The sequence below is a fragment of the Myxine glutinosa genome, unplaced genomic scaffold (genome assembly GCF_964187855.1).
Source record: "Myxine glutinosa unplaced genomic scaffold, kmMyxGlut1.1 SCAFFOLD_185, whole genome shotgun sequence".
NCBI classification, from domain to species: Eukaryota; Metazoa; Chordata; class Myxini; order Myxiniformes; family Myxinidae; genus Myxine; species Myxine glutinosa.
Genome location: NW_027616375.1, coordinates 11,465 through 29,476, shown reverse-complemented (window position 1 = coordinate 29,476; position 18,012 = coordinate 11,465). Strand labels below are relative to the sequence as shown.

Genomic DNA, 18,012 nt, shown 5'->3' with positions numbered 1-18,012 from the left:
TTTTTTATTTCTTTTTGTGTCGCCTTTAACCCTCCTAGTACCGCAGTGTTCTTTTGAACCTGCTCCACTAACTTCGTTTATCCCTCTGTCAGCTGTTCCACCTCCTCCGTCAGATCTTCTATTCCCCCTTGTAACTTAGCCGTATTATTTCTCACCTCTTTCTCCATACGCTTCTCACCTCGCTTTACCTCCTCGCGTAGCCCCGAAACCTCCTCACTTACCCCTCGTCGTATTTCCTCCATCTTTTTTGTAGATGCCACCCTCATCTGTCCCAATTCATCCCTCTGAGCATCCAGTTTGGTTTCTACCCCGATTTTCACCTCCTCTATCTGCTCTCCCATTTGTTTGATTTCCCTGGCAGATTGTTCCCCTATTTCCCGCAATTTGTCCTCCATCCTATTTTCTAACCCCATTAACCCATTTTTCACCCCCTCTATCTGATTCTCCTGGGCAGCCATTCTATTTTCCACCCCCGTTAACCCATGTTTCACCCCTTCTATCCCATTGTCTAACCCCTCAAATTTCTTGTCGAATCCCTCAAATTTCTTTTCTAATCCCTCACCGGTACCCCTCGCTTCGTCCCTCATTACCCCCAATTGCTCACCCTGAGCATCCATCCGGTTCCCCATTTGTCCCATTTGGCCCTCCAATCGCTCACCCAGTCGCTCAATTTGGCTCCCCATACTCATCTGTACAGCTGCCTGTAGCTGCGCAATGAGGGCCTGCATGTCAATCCCTCCCACTTGTGCAGCGGGCACGGCCGCCATAGCCATGTGCGAGGCGCCATTTTGTGCGTCTGATACCCCCTCAACCGCCTCCTCATTGCTCTCCTCCTCCCTTTCTTTCCCTAAGTCCTGGGTTACCCCTAACCCGTCTATTTCCCGCACCGACATCCGATCGCCTTGATTGTCCATGGCGCGATCTCAAAATTCGGGTTTTATAAAACAAAATAAATTTCGGCAGCTTGTAATTTTGAGCGCGTTAAGCGCGCTTCGGGTCCGATTTCGGGTCCGATCTCCCTCCTCGACACCAATTGTTACTCTAATAGTACAATTGGTGTTCCAAAATTTGGGCCTAACAAATTTAGTCCCAGGTCCGAATCCAACTCCTGACAACCAATTGTTACAGACGCGGTTTTAGATGTTATATTGACCGAGCGGTGGTGTATTACCGCGTCCGAACAGTTACTCCCCGATTAGAACCCGATTCCACCCGACGTTGACCAGATCGCCCCACAGATATTCAATCGGGAAACCTCTAAAGCGACCGAAAGAGAAGGAAAAGAGAAAAAGACAGAGTACGGAGGAAGAACAGATTTATTATACACACACAAGCAAAAAGGAAGCGCGACCAAAATTATTTACAAGCTTAAACTATTCATTTTACTTAACCCCAAGACAACGAGTAGGACAGGACGTTCACACTTACACAGGGGATATTGCAGGCAGGTAGGGCTTGAGGTGGATGGCTTGAGAGGGAGGCAAGGTCGGAGGCAGCAGCTCTCAATTCCTCGCGGTTTTGGCAGGAAAACCCTCCGTCGCGTATCCGCTGCGGTAGACGTCACGCGCTGGTTCGGCACACCTGCTCCTCTTCTTGTGGTGGAGCCGTCTCCCTCCTTTCAGCGCGTCTCTCCAAAGCTGGTTTCCTCTCCGAGTACCTCTCCTCTTTGGCTTGGAGCGTTTCGCATCTCACCGCTCTGCTTGGTGCCGCCTCTTCGCTCCTCTCCCAGGTCATCTCCCAAGTCATCTCGTAAAGCAGTCCCTTACAGTCGCTTTTATCACCTCGGGCGGAATCAAGCCGCCGGCTCCGAGGGCACGCCTACCAGGTCGCTCACCGCGGTGCTGATTGGCTGTTAGGGCTGGCTCACTCCTCCCCTCTTATGACGAGGTGGAGACACGCCTTTCTTCTCCGAGATTAGCACATGGGCAATGGCGGCCTGCGGGATTGAAAACAACTCCCACCCTTTTGAAAGGAACTTTGGAGAGCGGAGATGTTTGGGGAAATTGCAAGGGCCTATGCTTATTTTGTTTGATACAATGCAAAGTCAATCTAGTGGGAAACACAGATTTAGCCTACATGGAATAAGGAAATACACTATTTAAAAAGATATATCGTGACCTGCGTGTAAGTTTCATGGAATTAACTAGGAGGACGGCTGCGACCATTATTTACATTAACAGGGTGTTACCATACTTCTGTAACGTTCACATTGTAACGTTTTCACATTCGTTACACTTCCTCCAAAATTGTTACACTTCTCAAAAACCGTTACACTTCTCAAATTCGTTACACACTTCTCAAAACCGTTACAATACGTTTCGTCATCGATATACATAAGACAGAGACGGATGGCTGTCCTTTCGTCCATCAGTGCTTACGCTGATTGGCTGGTGTGAGGCTAGGTGCAAGGTGATTGGCTCCCGGCAAGATTGAATAATGTATCGTATTGGCTTATTAAAAGCTGATATACGAAATCTGATTCCGTATTTCACGATAGGAACTCAGGGCCTGAATAATTATGTCGAAATCTCGAATGAAAGTGACAGAGACAGGACAGTGGTGGAGAGAGGGGATTGTAGAAGGGTGGAGGGGGAGACGGGGAGTGAGAGAGAGAAAAGGGTATACTTTTGATAGTTTTTCCTGTCACTTGGGATGAGTACTCTTCTTTGTGATGTTGTGATGAATATGTGAATCAGCTTGACATACGTGATTACATTTCTTTGTGAGTGGCAAGAAAATACTAGATGGTGAGTGTGAGTCCACAGGCAGATCTACTTTGATGTAGATCGGTCATTCTCAGATGTAACATAATCAAGATACAGTGCCCATAGAAAGTCTGTACCCCCTTTCAAAATTTTAATCTGTTGTTTCCTCATGGCCTGGAATTAAATCAGACTTTTCCCACCTATATTTACACATCGAAACCCACAACTTCCAAGTGAAAAACAAATTCTACAACATTCACAAAATTTATTAAAAATACAAAACTAGATTATCTTGGTTGGATACGTGTCCACCCTCCCCCACACCCCCTTATAATAGCAATTGTAAATTAGGTCAGGTGTAGCCAATCACCTTCAACATCACACACCAAGTTAATTGGCCTCCACCTAAACTGCAGTGATTCTGATTATTTCAAAATAAAATCAGCTGTTCCTGTAGATTTCCTCTGCTGGGTAGTGCATTTCACAGCAAAGACTCAACCATGAGCACCAAGGAGCTTTCAAAAGACCTATGGGAAGAAGTTGTGGAAAGGCACAGATCAGGGGATGGGTACAAAAATATTTCAAAGGACTTGAATATCCCTTGGAGCACAGTCAAGCCAATCATTAAGAAGTGGAAGGCGTATGGTACCATCAAGACCCTGCCTAGATCAGACCGTCCCACCAATTTGGATGACCAAGCAAGAAGGAGACTGATCAGAGGGGCCAGCAAGAGGCTAATGGCAACTTTGAAAGACCTACAGGCCATTATGGCAAAGACTGGTCACTGTGTGCATGTGACAACAATATCCCAAGCATTCCACAAATCTCACCTGCGCAGTAGGGTGGCAAGAAGGAAGCCATTACTCCAAAAGACCCACCTTGAGAACCACTCCGCAGATTTTGAAGCCATGTGGCAAAAGGTTTTGTGGTCCGACAAAACCAGGATGGAACTTTTTGGCTGAAATGCAAAATGTCACGCTTGGCACAAACCCAACACAGCACATCACCCAAAGAACACCATCCCTACTGTGAATCATGGAGGTGGCAGCATCATGTCATGGGGATGTTTCTCATCAGCAGGGGCTGGGCCACTTGCCCGGATAGAAGGCAAAATGGATGGAGCAAAATACCGACAATTCTCGAGAGGAAAACCTGCTGCCCTCTGCAAGAAAGCTGAAATTTGGACGGAAGTTCACCTTTCACCATGACAACGACCCGAAGCACACTGCCAAAGCTACACTGGAGTGGCTAAGAAACAAAAATATAAATGTCCTTGAGTGGCCCAGTCAGAGCCCAGAGCTAAATCCAATCGGAAATCTGTGGCCCAACTTGAAGATTGTTGTCCATTAACACTCCCCACGCAACCTGACTGAGCGGGAACAGTTTTGTACAGAATTGGCAAATATTGCCCATCAAGGTGTGCAAAGTTTGTGGAGATGGAACCCAATAGACTCACACCTGTAATTGCTGTCAAATATACTTCCAGCAAGTATTAACTCAGAGGTGGACACTTATCCAACCAAGATAAAGTAGTTTTGTATTTTTAATACATTTTCTGAGATTTGTAAAATTTATTTTCACTTGGAAGTTTTGGTTTACGATGTGTAAATAAAGGTGGAAAAAGTCTGATTTTGTGCAATATCATTTCAGTCTATAAGGTAACAAAAGGTGAAAAATTTGAAAGGGGGTGTAGATCTTCTCTGGGCACTGTATCTGGTCATGGTTCTGCCTTGTTAAATGCCCCATGTTGTCTTTGTTTTGGATCTCCTGTTTTGAAAACAGTAAAATCTGCTTGAGATCGTGCTCCTTGCATGTCGGTGTTACCCTGATACCGATTGGACCCATGTTTGAAGGTCTCCTGTGCGTGTCATTTTGTGAGAAAACGAGTGGTTCTCCTTTATTTATTTTTAACCAAAGCTTTGGTGATGTTTATTTGTGTACTCTCCAGGCACAGGTGCAATCTCAGTGCTATGGTAAGCACCTCCTGGATGTTAAGGATCTGCTCCAAAAGCATACACTCGTCGAGGCAGACATTCGGCTGCAGGAGGAGCGCATTCACAGTGTGAATGACGCTGCGCAGACTATTGCAGCTCTTGGGGATGGTGCGTATCATTGGTAACCTTCCTTTTGAGAAACAGTACTTTCCCATGGCCCTCAGAAGGTGGAAGAACAAGGACACGTTTTGGACTTTTGCCCAACCAACACTTACTCTTCAGGGGATCATTCCGAGTGAAGCGTCGCGACCCCACGACAATTGCACTCTATCTTGAGTTGCTGTATTTGCATTTGCTATTATTTCTGTATTTTTGTACACCACTCCTTTCCTTGTGATCATACAAGGATGTTCGTGTGATAAATAGTTCTCGGGACTAAGATAATTGCCCTGTGTGTCAGACTTGGTGATCATTCCTTTGTCCCGTATGGCAACGCACTCTTCTAGACACTTAGATAGGCCCTCAGTGCACACATTAATTAAATCCCCCCCTTACACTGACTGACCATAGGAACTGACCGGAAAAATCAACAGGCAGCAGCCACGCAGTACGCCACCATGGCGACAAACATCGTGCGAGGCAGGCAATAGCCATGCTCAGGGGGGCTCTTGATTGACGGGGGGGGGGAGGGCGAACAAGGAGCAGGGCGCCAAGCGCTCGGCCAATGAGAGGACACCAACGCGGTGAGAAGATTCAGGAAGGTGAAGGAGCGACACACTGATTGGCCACCGACCGATGACACCTCGGCCAATCAGTGCGGAAGGCGCGAACATTCGGCCAGTCGGTGTGGAGGACGCAACAAGCGATGCGCTGATTGGAGGAAAAGCGCCAGTGACGTCAGAAAACTGCGAGTAAAACCGCTCGCTCGCCGGCATTTTGAGCTCTTCCTTTTGCCTCTTGCCTTCCATAGACTGTCCCTTCGTGTTGGACCTGCTCTTGCAACATGCTTGCTTGTTGACTCAGCCTGTCATCCTTCCGATGTTGGCAAATTGAGTACCAGTTCACTGGTAATTCCCTGTGAGTTGCAAGAGGCGACTAACAGGGTTGGCGTCAGGAAGGGCATCCGGCTGTAAAACATTTATTCAAAAAGGGGACCACAGTGCCCAAAAAAGGCCAACCCCTGCTCTGCGGGGAAAAATGGCCTCTAAAGGGCATTTGGGCCATTGTACATAGTTTGCTTTTCTGGTGGTCGTGGCGGATTTTTGGCCGTTGGGTCTGCCCTCTGCTCGGTCCTGGCTCTGCTCCTGGCTTCACCTGCCCGGCTCCTCCACTGTTTCCTCAGGCCCGCTCCCGTTGTTTGTGGCCGTTGTTTGCGGCTGTGGCTGTTTGCCGCTGTGGTCTTGGTTTGCGGCTGCGGTCATTTGCCGCTGCGTTTGCCGCTTTGCCTCCTCGACCTTGGCCTCGTACTCGTCCCTTCGCTCCTGCCTGGCATGGCTCTGAGGTACTCCGCCACAAGGCTTATTCTGCTCAATACTCACTCCACCCCATCATGCATCTCTGCAATCAAATACCACGGACTCCTGCGACGACCCAGATATACTCATAGAGGCTCTGGTCGTAAGTTTGTTTACTTACAAACAGGTCACTCCGTTCCCATACTCTGGTCGGCTCAGCGCACTCCCACTCATCGTCCCAGCGCACCTGGTCACAGCAACGCACACGATCGCACCTCCTGTCTGCAAACACTGGCTAAATCACCTGAGTTCATCCCCACCGTACAAAGCAACATCAAGCTCACCCTGTTCAATACCCGGTCCCTCAACAACAAAAGCATCATCCTGAACGACTACATTCTGGATAATAAACTGGACTTTCTCTGTCTCACCGAAACCTGACAACAACCTCTGGACTACTTCTCACTCAACCTCACTACACCCAATGGATATTCTTACATCAATAAACCACGTTCGGAGGGCCGAGGTGGTGGAATTGCCGTAATTCACCGACAGGACATCAAGACCAGCCTCATCTCCATCTCATCTGCTCCATCATTTGAACACCTGGCTTTTAAACTCTCTGGTCACACACAGTCAGTCATGGCTGTTGTCTACCGCCCTCCCAAACCACACCCATCATTCCTGTCTGACTTCTCCTACTTTCTGACCCAGCTCTGTTACCTCTCCCCCTCAATCCTCCTCCTTGGTGATTTCAATATCCACATGGACTCCACTGACTCCACAATAACCACTGACTTCACTGATTTACTCACCTGCTTTAACCTCACTCAACATGTCAACTTTCCTACCCATAACCGTGGTCACATTCTGGACCTTGTCTGCTCTACTGGATTAATTTTGCATCATCTCTCTGGCTCCGACCTCACCCTCTCTGACCACTTAGCCATCACTATGACCATCAACATCCCCACCCCAGCACAAAGGCATTATCGCACTATCAACTTCCGTAAGCTAAACGCTCTTTCACCTACCTCATTGTCATCCACCCTCTCTGAAAAAATGTCCACTTCTCCCTTCGTTGACCTCCACACCCCTTCTGACCTCACTGACTACGACAACCACACTCTCTCCTCCTGCCTTGACCAGCTTGCGCCTATGAAAACCAAAACAGTTTCTTTCACCCATTCTGCTCCCTGGTTTACCCCTGAACTCCGCCTGATGAAAACTCGTGCTCGCCAACTTGAAAGACTCCGCAATAAAACAGGTCTCACAATTCACTCCCAAGCCTACAAAGACCACCTGCAGCACTACAAAGATGCCCTCTCCTGTGCCCGCTCCGCCTACTACTCTCAAATTATCCACCCTGGCTCTGGAAACCCAAAAGCACTCTTCTCTACAATAAACAAACTCCTCAGCCCCCTGAACACCACCACCCAGTCATTCACAGTAGACAACTGCATCTCCTTCCTTTCATTCTTCCAATGCAAAATTGACAACATCTACAGCAGCTTAACCACCACTGCACCCGCTCCCCCTCAAACCACCTGCCCCCCCCTTATCCTGCCAACCCCTGTCTCAGTTCTCCCCAGTCTCCCCTACTGACCTCTCTGAACTCCTCGGAGGAATGCAACCTGCCACCTGCACTCTTGACCCCATCCCCTCCAGCTTTGTCAAGGCCTCCCTTCCTGCTCTCTCTCTCCACTTATCACTGCAACAATAAACTCCTCCCTGTCTACAGGCATCGTCCCACCATCCCTCAAAATTGCTGCTGTTACCCCCATTCTGAAAAAACCTGGACTCAACCCTGACACCCTAAACAACTTCAGACCCATCTCCAACCTACCCTTTCTGTCAAAAGATTTGGAACACGCTGCAGCCACTCAACTCAAACATCACCTCTCTGCCAATAACCTGTCTGAAACATTCCAATCCGGATTCCGCTCCAACCACAGTACTGAAACTGCTCTCCTCAAAATCACCAACGACCTTCTCCTCTCCTCTGATGCTGGCAACCTCAACATTCTCATCCTCCTCGACCTCAGCGCCGCCTTTGACACCATCAATCATACCATCCTCCTCACCCGACTTGAAACAACCTTTAACATTACTGGCACTGCCCTCTCTTGGATCAAATCATACCTCTCTGACAGACGCCAGTTCATCTCCATCAATAACTGCAAATCCCTCACTGCTCCCCTCCCCCAAGGTGTCCCCCAAGGTTCAGTTCTCGGCCCCCCCCTCTTCATCCTGTACCTGTCCCCCCTTGGTCACTTAATCCGCCGTCATGGTCTCCAATTCCACTGCTTCGCCGATGACATCCAGCTTTTCATCTCCACCAAGTCCATCTCCACCGCCACCCTCTCTATCCTGACAAACTGCATCACTGAAATAAAATCCTGGCTTCAAATCAACTTCCTCAAACTTAACTATGATAAATCTGAAATAATCATCATTGGCCCAAAAACGCTCACCAAATCCACCCATAACTTTGCCCTCAACATCGACTGTTTCCCAGTATCCACCTCCCCTCACATCCGGAATCTTGGCAGCATCTTTGACCAAACCCTCTCCTTCGACAAAAACACTAAACAGATCACAAAGACAGCCTGCTTTCACCTGAAAAACATCGCCCGTCTCCTTCCATCCCTCTCCTCCACGGCTGCAGAAACCCTCATCCATGCCTTCATCACCTCCCGTCTGGACTACTGCAACAGCCTCCTCTATGGTTCACCCTCAATAATCACCAATAAACTGCTATACATTCAGAACTCCGCTGCCCATCTACTCACCCATTCCCGGACCCGTGACCACATCACCCCCATCCTTTACAAGCTTCACTGGCTCCCCATCCCCCAGAGAATCCAGTACAAAATCCCCCTCTTGACCTACAAAGCCCTCCATAACCTGGCCCCATCCTACCTGACTGACCTCCTCTCCAGACACACTCCCACCCGCAACCTCCACTCTGCTGGTACCAACCTCTTGACCCCCCCCCCCCCATGCGGACCAAATTCAGATCCTGGGGGGACAGGGCCTTCTCCATCGCTGCTCCCACCCTCTGGAACTCACTACCTCACACCATCAGAGACTCCTCCTCACTCACCACATTCAAAACATCACTCAAGACCCACCTGTTCAACACTGCATTCAACATTTAACCCACAGCATTTAACCCCTGACTGTCTCTTCTCCTTCTCCTTCCTTTTGCTTTGATTATTTACCTATTGATTTTTGTCTTTTTGCAGTTGTTTTTTGTACTCTGTCAAAGCGCCTTTGGGCTTCTGGAAAAGCGCTATATAAAATAAATGTATTATTATTATTATTATTAAAGGTGGTTCAATGATGATGTCATAGGTTCCTCAATTATGACGTCATAATTCGACAAGTACAAAATTTCATCCGATCAAGAAGAAATTTCATCGTCATCTTTGGATAAATTGCCGAGAAAAAAATAAAATAATAACGTCATCGGTCACGTCCTTCCATGTGGCCGCCATGTTTGTTTTTACAGATAAGCTTTAAAAACCACTAAAAACATGTCCTGGCAAGGGTCTGCAATCTCTGATTGCTCTTTCTTATTGTATTTGTATTTTATTGTGTAATATTATTGTATTGAGTAGCTGTGTATTTGTATTTTGCATTGTGTATTTGTTTTGGGGCTGTTGTAGAATATGCGAGTGAACTCTAACTTTTCACTTAATTTTCGGCGACATCCAGTTGAGTGTAATTTTCATTTTGATACCTAGGAGACATGTTGAATGGAGAAGGTGGATCCGACTCGGCAACAGTTGCTAGAGTGAGATGTGCATGGAAGATGTTTCGGGAACTGAGTGGCGTGATGACAAGGAGGGGAGTGTCGTTGAAGCTGAAGGGAAAGGTGTATGCTGCATGTGCGAAAAGTGTTATGATTTATTGGAGCGAGACATGGGTAATGCACGAAGAGCAGCAACGAAGGCTGGAAAGGGTCGAAATGCGAATAGTTCCGTGGATGTGTGGAGTATCGTTGAGAGAGAGGAAGACAAATGATGAATTGCGAAAGATGATGGGAATAGAGCCTGTGATAGATGGTGTGAAGAGAAACAGGTTGAGATGGTTTGGTCATGTGTTGAGGAAGGATGAAAGTGACTGGTTGAGGAGAGTGATGGAAATGAATGTAGAAGGAAGAAGAGGACAGGGAAGACCGAGAAAGCCTTGGCTCAAGGTGGTGGAAGAAGAAATGTGGGCAAGGGGGTTAACAAGGGGAGATACAGAAAATAGGGCAAAATGGAAAAGATTGTCATGGCTAATGCAAGGCTAACCCCCACTCCAGCAGGGAAAATGGCCTTAAAATGCCTGTTGTTGTTGTTGTTGTTGTATGCAGTTGAGTGTCACCAAAATTGAAGTAATGGGGTTCCGAATGTTTCACGTCACCGTCTGCAGGTTCCAAGCCCTGTGACCCAGGGCTTGTACAGAACCGTGTTCGTCACCTTGAAACCCGTTTTGCTGAGCTGTGTGAAATGGAGGTAGCGCAGCGACATAAACTGGAAGAATCATGGCAACGCTGGTGTTTCTTTTCCGTGATGGATGAACTGGCGAGCTGGATATGCGAGACTGAAGCTCTTCTTTCATCCCAGGAGGTCGGTGAGGACCTAAGCAGCGTTCGACGTCTCCTGGCACGTCATCGGACTCTCGAGGACGAGCTGAGTATCCGCCGGGCGCATCTGAAGCAAGCGGTGCGCGAAGGTGAGACGGTGCGCGAAGTTGAGACGTTGACGAAGCAGGGACATTTCGATGCAAATGAGATCGCCGAGAGAGTGCATGAAATTGAGCGAATGTGGAACCGATTGGAAGAACTCGCGACGGCGCAGAAGCAGCGGTTGAGCGATGTTAAAAGTTTGCGGCAGTTCGCGGCGGACTTAGACGACCTTGAGGGCTGGCTCAAGGACGAGCTTCGCCTCGTGTCTTGCGGTGACGTCGGCAGTGATTTGTTCTCTGCTCAAACGCTAGTCAAGAAACACAAGGACGTGATGGCGGGGATATCTGGATTCCGGTAAGAGAGCTTCTATCTTACCATGCATGCTCTGATTTTATCAATCACAACCAGGTACAGTACCTGTAGTACCTGGATAACCAGGACAACATTGCAAGCGTTTTGATGGTATTTGATGCAAAATAAGAAATTGTATTATCGATACAGGATATGACGTCACCACTCGTGTGGTTCTTTTTCTCCCCACAGTCCAGTCATGGATGTTCTGCGCGAGCAGGCCCAAAACCTCCTGACTATGAAGACAATGAAGAAGGCCGACGGGCCGGGACGCTTTGTGGAGCTGGAGCGACGGTACAGTGAGCTTGTGGAGACCGCGCTCGGCCGCGAGCAGAGGCTGCAGGATGCGCTGGCTCTGTACAAGTTGTCCAGTGAGGCAGATTTATGTGATCTGTGGACCGATGAGAAAGAGCAATGGCTGAACGGGATGATTCTACCTGCATGCCTTGAAGATCTAGAGGTGGTCCAGCACCGGTGAGTTGAAACAGCTGATGATGTTTGTGCGATCCTGACCCCAATGAAACCTAACTGTCATATTTAAAGTACTTGGTCCTCAACCTCTTCAACCAGGTCCACCAGGGCGAGTCAAAATGTCCCTCCCCGAGTCCCTCCCCCCACCCCAACATTCCCCGCACCTCAAAACTATTTCAGAATCACGAGTGTGTGACACCACCTGGAAATTTCATAGAAAAGGACTGAACATTCGTGCTAAGTTTATATTCTATATTGGAGGGAAAACTTCCGATAAACTTTTTGATTCCCCAGCCTCGATATTTCAAAGTCTTTGGTTGGCTACATAGACCGATTGTACCAACTTCGGGTTCTTTTGGTGAAACCTATTTGTGTTTGCGTCACTCTTTTACGGACAACCTTACCTGCAATCGAAAGGGGAAATCTGACCATTGTAGTGTGCGGTGATTGATGACACACAATTACAGGCCAGACAGGTAGAGAGTTAAACACCAGGCAGGCAGACAGACAGGAGTGAAGCCATTTATAAACCCCGCTTTTCGTTTTGCACGTGTGGGGTAATGAAAACACCCGATCACGCCAAATAGACAAATATGGAGCAGACCGTCCATGATGATGATGACGGCCGCAGGTCTAAAACAGCTTCCTCCAGGTTGTGACCCCAAGCATGACTCATTTGCATATTCGAGTTAGGTTTAGGTTAGACCCGTTAGCGACGGCAGAAATTCACGAGTGGAAACAAAATGGCGACTGTCGCTAACACTCATATTGTGTGTGCTCCCTTTCAGTGACGAATTCAACGTCACTTCCTGTGTGACAGATAAATAAATACACAGGGCTTTTATATATTTTGATTGTAGAATTAAATTATTTCTCAATTTTGTGGAGGCAAGACAATAAAAAGGTCATAGTTTTCATCCAGTTTCACTTGTGTCTGGGCTGTCTGGCTGCAAGCTTGCATGTTGCTTGGTCCAGTTTCCAAAGCCTGGATCTCGAGGTGAACAGTGAGGACTCACACATCGCTGTGGTGAACCAACTTTCCCTTCAACTCATCAACGCCGGTCATCCTGGAGAACAAGACATCAAGGTGAAGGTGGATCACTTGAATGACAGGTATAGCCATGCTTTCGATCTCGCTTTCTTTGCTCTCGGGAGTTTTGTACATATACCTTCTGTGTGGTCTATATGATAGAGACACTCATTGTGTAGTGCTTCGACACGTCATCTCGTCTCCGGGCCTGCAGGTGGAACAAGTTTCTCGAGTTGCTGGACCTGAAGAAAAAAGAGCTGCAGTCAGCCCTCAGCATCGAGAGCTTTCACCTTGAAGGAAACGTAACCAAGGCCTGGATTAAGGAGAAAACCAAAGTCATCGAATCAAGCCAAGAGTTTGGAAAAGACCTGGCTGGAGCCACGGCCCTGCAGCTTAAACTTGCAGGAATGGAAAGGAAGCTCGCCACGATTCAGGTAGGCCTTTTCATTAATTAATTAATTGATTTACTCCAGCCGAATGAAGGATCATGAAAGACCTGTTACAAACACAAAATACACACACAAGTTTCAGAGGTGGACACTTTGAGACTTGGTAAACTTCGGTCGAAGACGAAACACTTCAATTAGGTTCAAAGTATAATTTATTTGTATATAGGGTTGACAGCATCAAAAATAAATAGATGTGTGCACGAAGGGGTGCTACACCAAACAAGTTGCATGAAGTCACTCCTAATTCTGTTCTCGGAGCCTTCAGAATATATACTGATTTCAAAAGGGTGGGGTGGGGGGGGACATTTAGGTTACACAGATGTAGAGATCAGAACAAGCAAGTTCTGATCAGATTGCACACGAATGAAAATTCTTTCCAATAATATTATAAAAACAAGTTTGACAGCCAAGAAAATTAATGTGCCGGACACTGGACAGCAATGATATATTTGATATAAGATTATATATTTGACATGAGATATTATATATGCAATTGTATATTTGATATAAGAACACATATTAAAGCAATGAGAACCATATGGGGAGTCAGTTCCCACCGCAAGAAGGCCAATGGGAGGGTGTGTTTCTGACTTCAGATGGCCAGGCTCATTAGGTGCGCATTCTTGCAGAATATAGGCTACGTAATGTGTCCTCCAGACAAGAAACAGCAGACATTTCATTAAAGGATAAAATAATGTGTAAAATTTTGTCTTTGAACAGTATAATTTGAACAAAATTAAAACTAGAACAATGCGACTGTGTCGCCAATATGCCTCCGCATAGTCCCACAATGGGTAGATGCCATCACTCTGCATATGTATGGGTAGTGGATCACGTTTGTGAAGTTTCGTGTTGATCGGATAAGGTTCGTTTTTCTATCCAAGATGGCTGCCAAACCACGTGACCTATGACATCATAATTTTCAAACTATATGCAACAGTGCTGTTAGATGATATTTGTAAAATTTCGCATATATAGGGGGAGCTGTTTCAGAGATGTAATTATTTAATATTTTCCTTCAATCCAAAATGGCTGCCAAACCATGTGACCTATGATGTCATAACTTTAATATTTCAATACAAATGGGTCATAGATCATGTGCATGCAATTTCAGATATTTAGGATAAGGAATACGATTAAAACATTTTGGGCTGGTATACCACTTCACCTATCATGTCATCATTATCATGCTTTTGTTTCCCATTTGGAGTACATGACAATGTGCCAAGTTTAAAAATTTTCCATTCAGCGGTTTCCGAGAAATATATTTTTAATTATTTTGCTTTGAATCCAAGATGGCTGCCATACCACGTGACCAATGACGTCACAATTATCATAAAAACATTCTGCATCGGTGTCACTCCTACCCTGAAAGTTTTGTCTCAATCGGACATATGGTTGCTGATAAAAATGAGGTTTAGCCTGGATGGATGGACGGACGTACGGAAGGACGGACGGACAACCTGAAAACATAATGCCTCCAGCAACCTTGTCGGCGGAGACACAAAAACATTCATCCACAGTATTAATGTGTGTTTACCAAATTAACATAGAAATGCTCAAAATACTTCCACACTTCTTTCCATCTCTTGAAGCCCACCCACATGTGGAGATAGCCCCCAAATCCTCACCCCTCCCCTGGCCAATGGAATGCCAACCCAGGGGGTTTGTCCACGTGAAGACCTCTTAATGCTGTGTGTTCAAGCAAGACCGCAGCACTTACTACTGCAGCTCTTGACCTCGTTTTGTTGAAACTCTTGGGTATTATGAGTCCCCTACCGGTGTACACCGGAGGGGACTCTAGGTTTGCACGCCGTCCCTCCGTCTGTCAGTCCGTCACACAAAGAACAGTTTTCCGGACTGTTTTTTTCGAAACGCTTGATGCTAATGATTTCAAACTTGGCACATGGTTTCCTCATAATAAGTTACAGATCAAGTTCGAACTTCACGACGTTTCGATCATTTTTCAACAAAGTTATGGCACTTTGAACTTTGGGAATTCTGATAATTCTGATGATCCTTAACTCAGTGCTATTTTAAGTTTTAATTTCCTTTAAAAACCAATTTCTCTGCAATAATAGGACCGATTGTGATAAAAATTTTCACCATATGATGGACTTGGTCTGTAGAATATTTTAATGGTAATTATGACGTCACAGGTCATGTGGTTCGGTCGCCATATTGTTTTTCGTGAAAACACGAAAACCCCATTTTCTCTGCAACGGCTGAACAGATCGAGGCCAAACTTTGCAGGCAGAATCGCATACCCATGCCGAACAAAAAAATCAGCGAGCGTGACGTCATGCGTCACATGGTTTCAGAGTTATGACGTTTTTAAGCATGAACCTTTAAAACCGAGCTCCTCCCTCATTTTTGATCCAATCGAGGGGAAACTTCACAGATCTGTTCAGCACTAAAATATCCTTTTGGAATTTGCGATAGGGCACGTGGTTTGGCAGATATCGTTAATTAAACGAAAATATTTTTTTAAAATGGATATCTCTTGAATCGCTAGTACCTCAGACCGTGAGTTGGTAATAATTTATATAATTCACACAGTGCAATACGTGCAGGCCGCTCCACGGAGCGACCTTGCGGGCTCCACGGAGCGACACACACGTGTCTCAGCATACCTCAGATCAAGTTTGAAAACCAGCATCAACCGTGCATAAATTTGCATATTCGATCATTTTTGACAAAGTTATGGCACTTTGAACTTTGGTAGGGGACATGTATTGCAGCGCAATACTCAGAATGCTTGTTAGTCCAGGGTTCGAACGGCCGACCTCCCAGACTCAGAGCAGACATGAAAACCATGACGTCACTGGGTGTAATGTTTCTTTATTAGCCCGTTCTGTGCACAGCAGGAGATGGGGTTTTGCAGTCACTTCTGTGTGTCTGTGTGTGTCTGTCTGTTTCTGTGTGTGTATGTGTGTCTGTCTGTCTCTGTGTGTGTGTGTCTGTCTGTCTCTGTGTGTCGTCTGTGTGTGTGCGCACACACGTGCGTGTGTCTGTCCGGTCTGTAACTTTTTACCATTTCAGTTTTGTCATCAAATTTTCACCAAAACTTCATTATGAAAATACGGAGAAGTCAAATTAATAATTTTGTCAAAAGGTCAAAGGTCAGTATCACCTAAAATCATCAATTTTCATCCAGTTGACCTGAAATTTCAATTTACCAATTGAGTTTTCTCATCAAAGTTTCAACAAAGCTTTACTATGAGAATATGGAGAAGTCAAATTAATAATTTGGTCAAAGGTCAGCATCACATAAAATCGGCAATTTGCATCTGATTGACCTGAAATGTGAAGAATTTGGATGTTGGGTCTCTGAATTGGTTCGCCAATGAAAAGCTGCCAGCCGATTGTTTTTTAGATGAAAAGGTCAAAGGTCAAGGTTGCGTAAAATCGCCAATTTTCACCCGATTGACCTGAAATTTAAGTAATTTGCATATCTGGTCACAGAATTGATTCACCAATCAAAGCTAGAAGCTGATTATATTTTTAGATCAAAAGGTCAAAGGTCAAGGCTGCATAAAATCATCAATTTTGCATTTTTATTTTTAAAATGTTTTCGTTATTTTGAGCATATGACAGAAGAAGAGGATATTTGAATACAAACGGACGTGGGTGGGCTTTTCATTTTCAGATGCTTTCTAGTTTATCATTTATTCCCCCCATTATCCTCAAATAACACGCTCAGGTTGACTCCTCCGAGTATGTTTGTCCCTTATTGTTTGTGTTTATTGTTTCGTGCCTCTAAGGGCATCATGTGTGGCAGAATCTGCTCACTTGCGTGTGCATTCACATTCGGGTACTTGAGGTCTAATGGCAAATCAATTGCATCTCCAAAATGGGTCAATAACTGTGTTTGATTGTATAAACGGAGCTTTTGTTTTTAAAATCACCCAATCTCTTCAAATACACCTGTGTCTGTTTCTCGGTTATGGTTGCCCCATTGGACCGTGTACTCCTCGGCGGATTCAGACCAAGCTGGAGGAAACCAGTCGTGAGGCGGAGCGGCTGGCGGTGCAGCACCCCGAGCAGGCCGAGGACTTCCGCCATTGTGTGGCCGAGATGGAGACCCTGTCGGGTTATCACAAGGAGGCCCTGCGCAAGTATATCGAATATCTTGACGAAGTACCCAGGAGGCCAAGGGGGTTTACCAGACATGGGCTGTTGTACAAGGTTGTGCCCCAGAAATCATATCTACATGTGCCTAGGAACACAATCTAGGTGAACAACCTTACCAACAAGCTGCTGGAAATTTGTAAGAGGCACACAAATGTTGCGCATCTTTCATCATCAGCATCATCATCGTCATCGTCATCTTTGCGCATCCCTACTTTGTGCAGGGCCCAATATAGCTGCAATTTCATGCACAGGCAAATAGTTTGACTGGGTAGTTCAGATATTAATGACTCAAACAAGCTACATATGTAAATTTACTGCTATTATGATTTCCCCATACAGGATCAAGGTGCACAGCTGACAGAGTTTTGCTGTATGGCTGATTTTTATGAATGATTTAATATTTACTCATTTTCAGACAAGTGTGAAATAATATCAACATGCACTTCTGGATGAGATTTGCTCCAAGTGAAGTTGTGTTCTTAATATATATACTCCTTTGCACTTTTAACTACAATGTCTAATGAATTAGTTTGTGTTTCAGATAACACAGCCGGGAGAAAAATGACCAGTCAAGCTGGGAAGAGGCTGGTTCAAGAGGCACTGTTACTGGAACAACCAAAGAAAAGGCGGGAGGATGGCTGGAACACAGACTATGGCAGATGTCTAATATGTCAAGAACCATCAATGAAAGGACTTAATAATGTCCAGGTGATATCAACAGAAAAGCTTCTTGTGGCTATGTCCTGTCGATGGGATCATATTCACAGAAGATTACAAAGTGACATTACCCAAGAAAACTGGGTTGG

General features: G+C 45.9%; 1 pseudogene; it reads left to right on the top strand.

Annotated features, from left to right (window-relative positions):
• Positions 1 to 17,564, top strand: part of LOC137415196 (spectrin beta chain, non-erythrocytic 1-like) — a 38,214-nt pseudogene extending 20,650 nt beyond the window's left edge.
• The last annotated feature ends 448 nt before the right edge of the window (positions 17,565 to 18,012 follow it).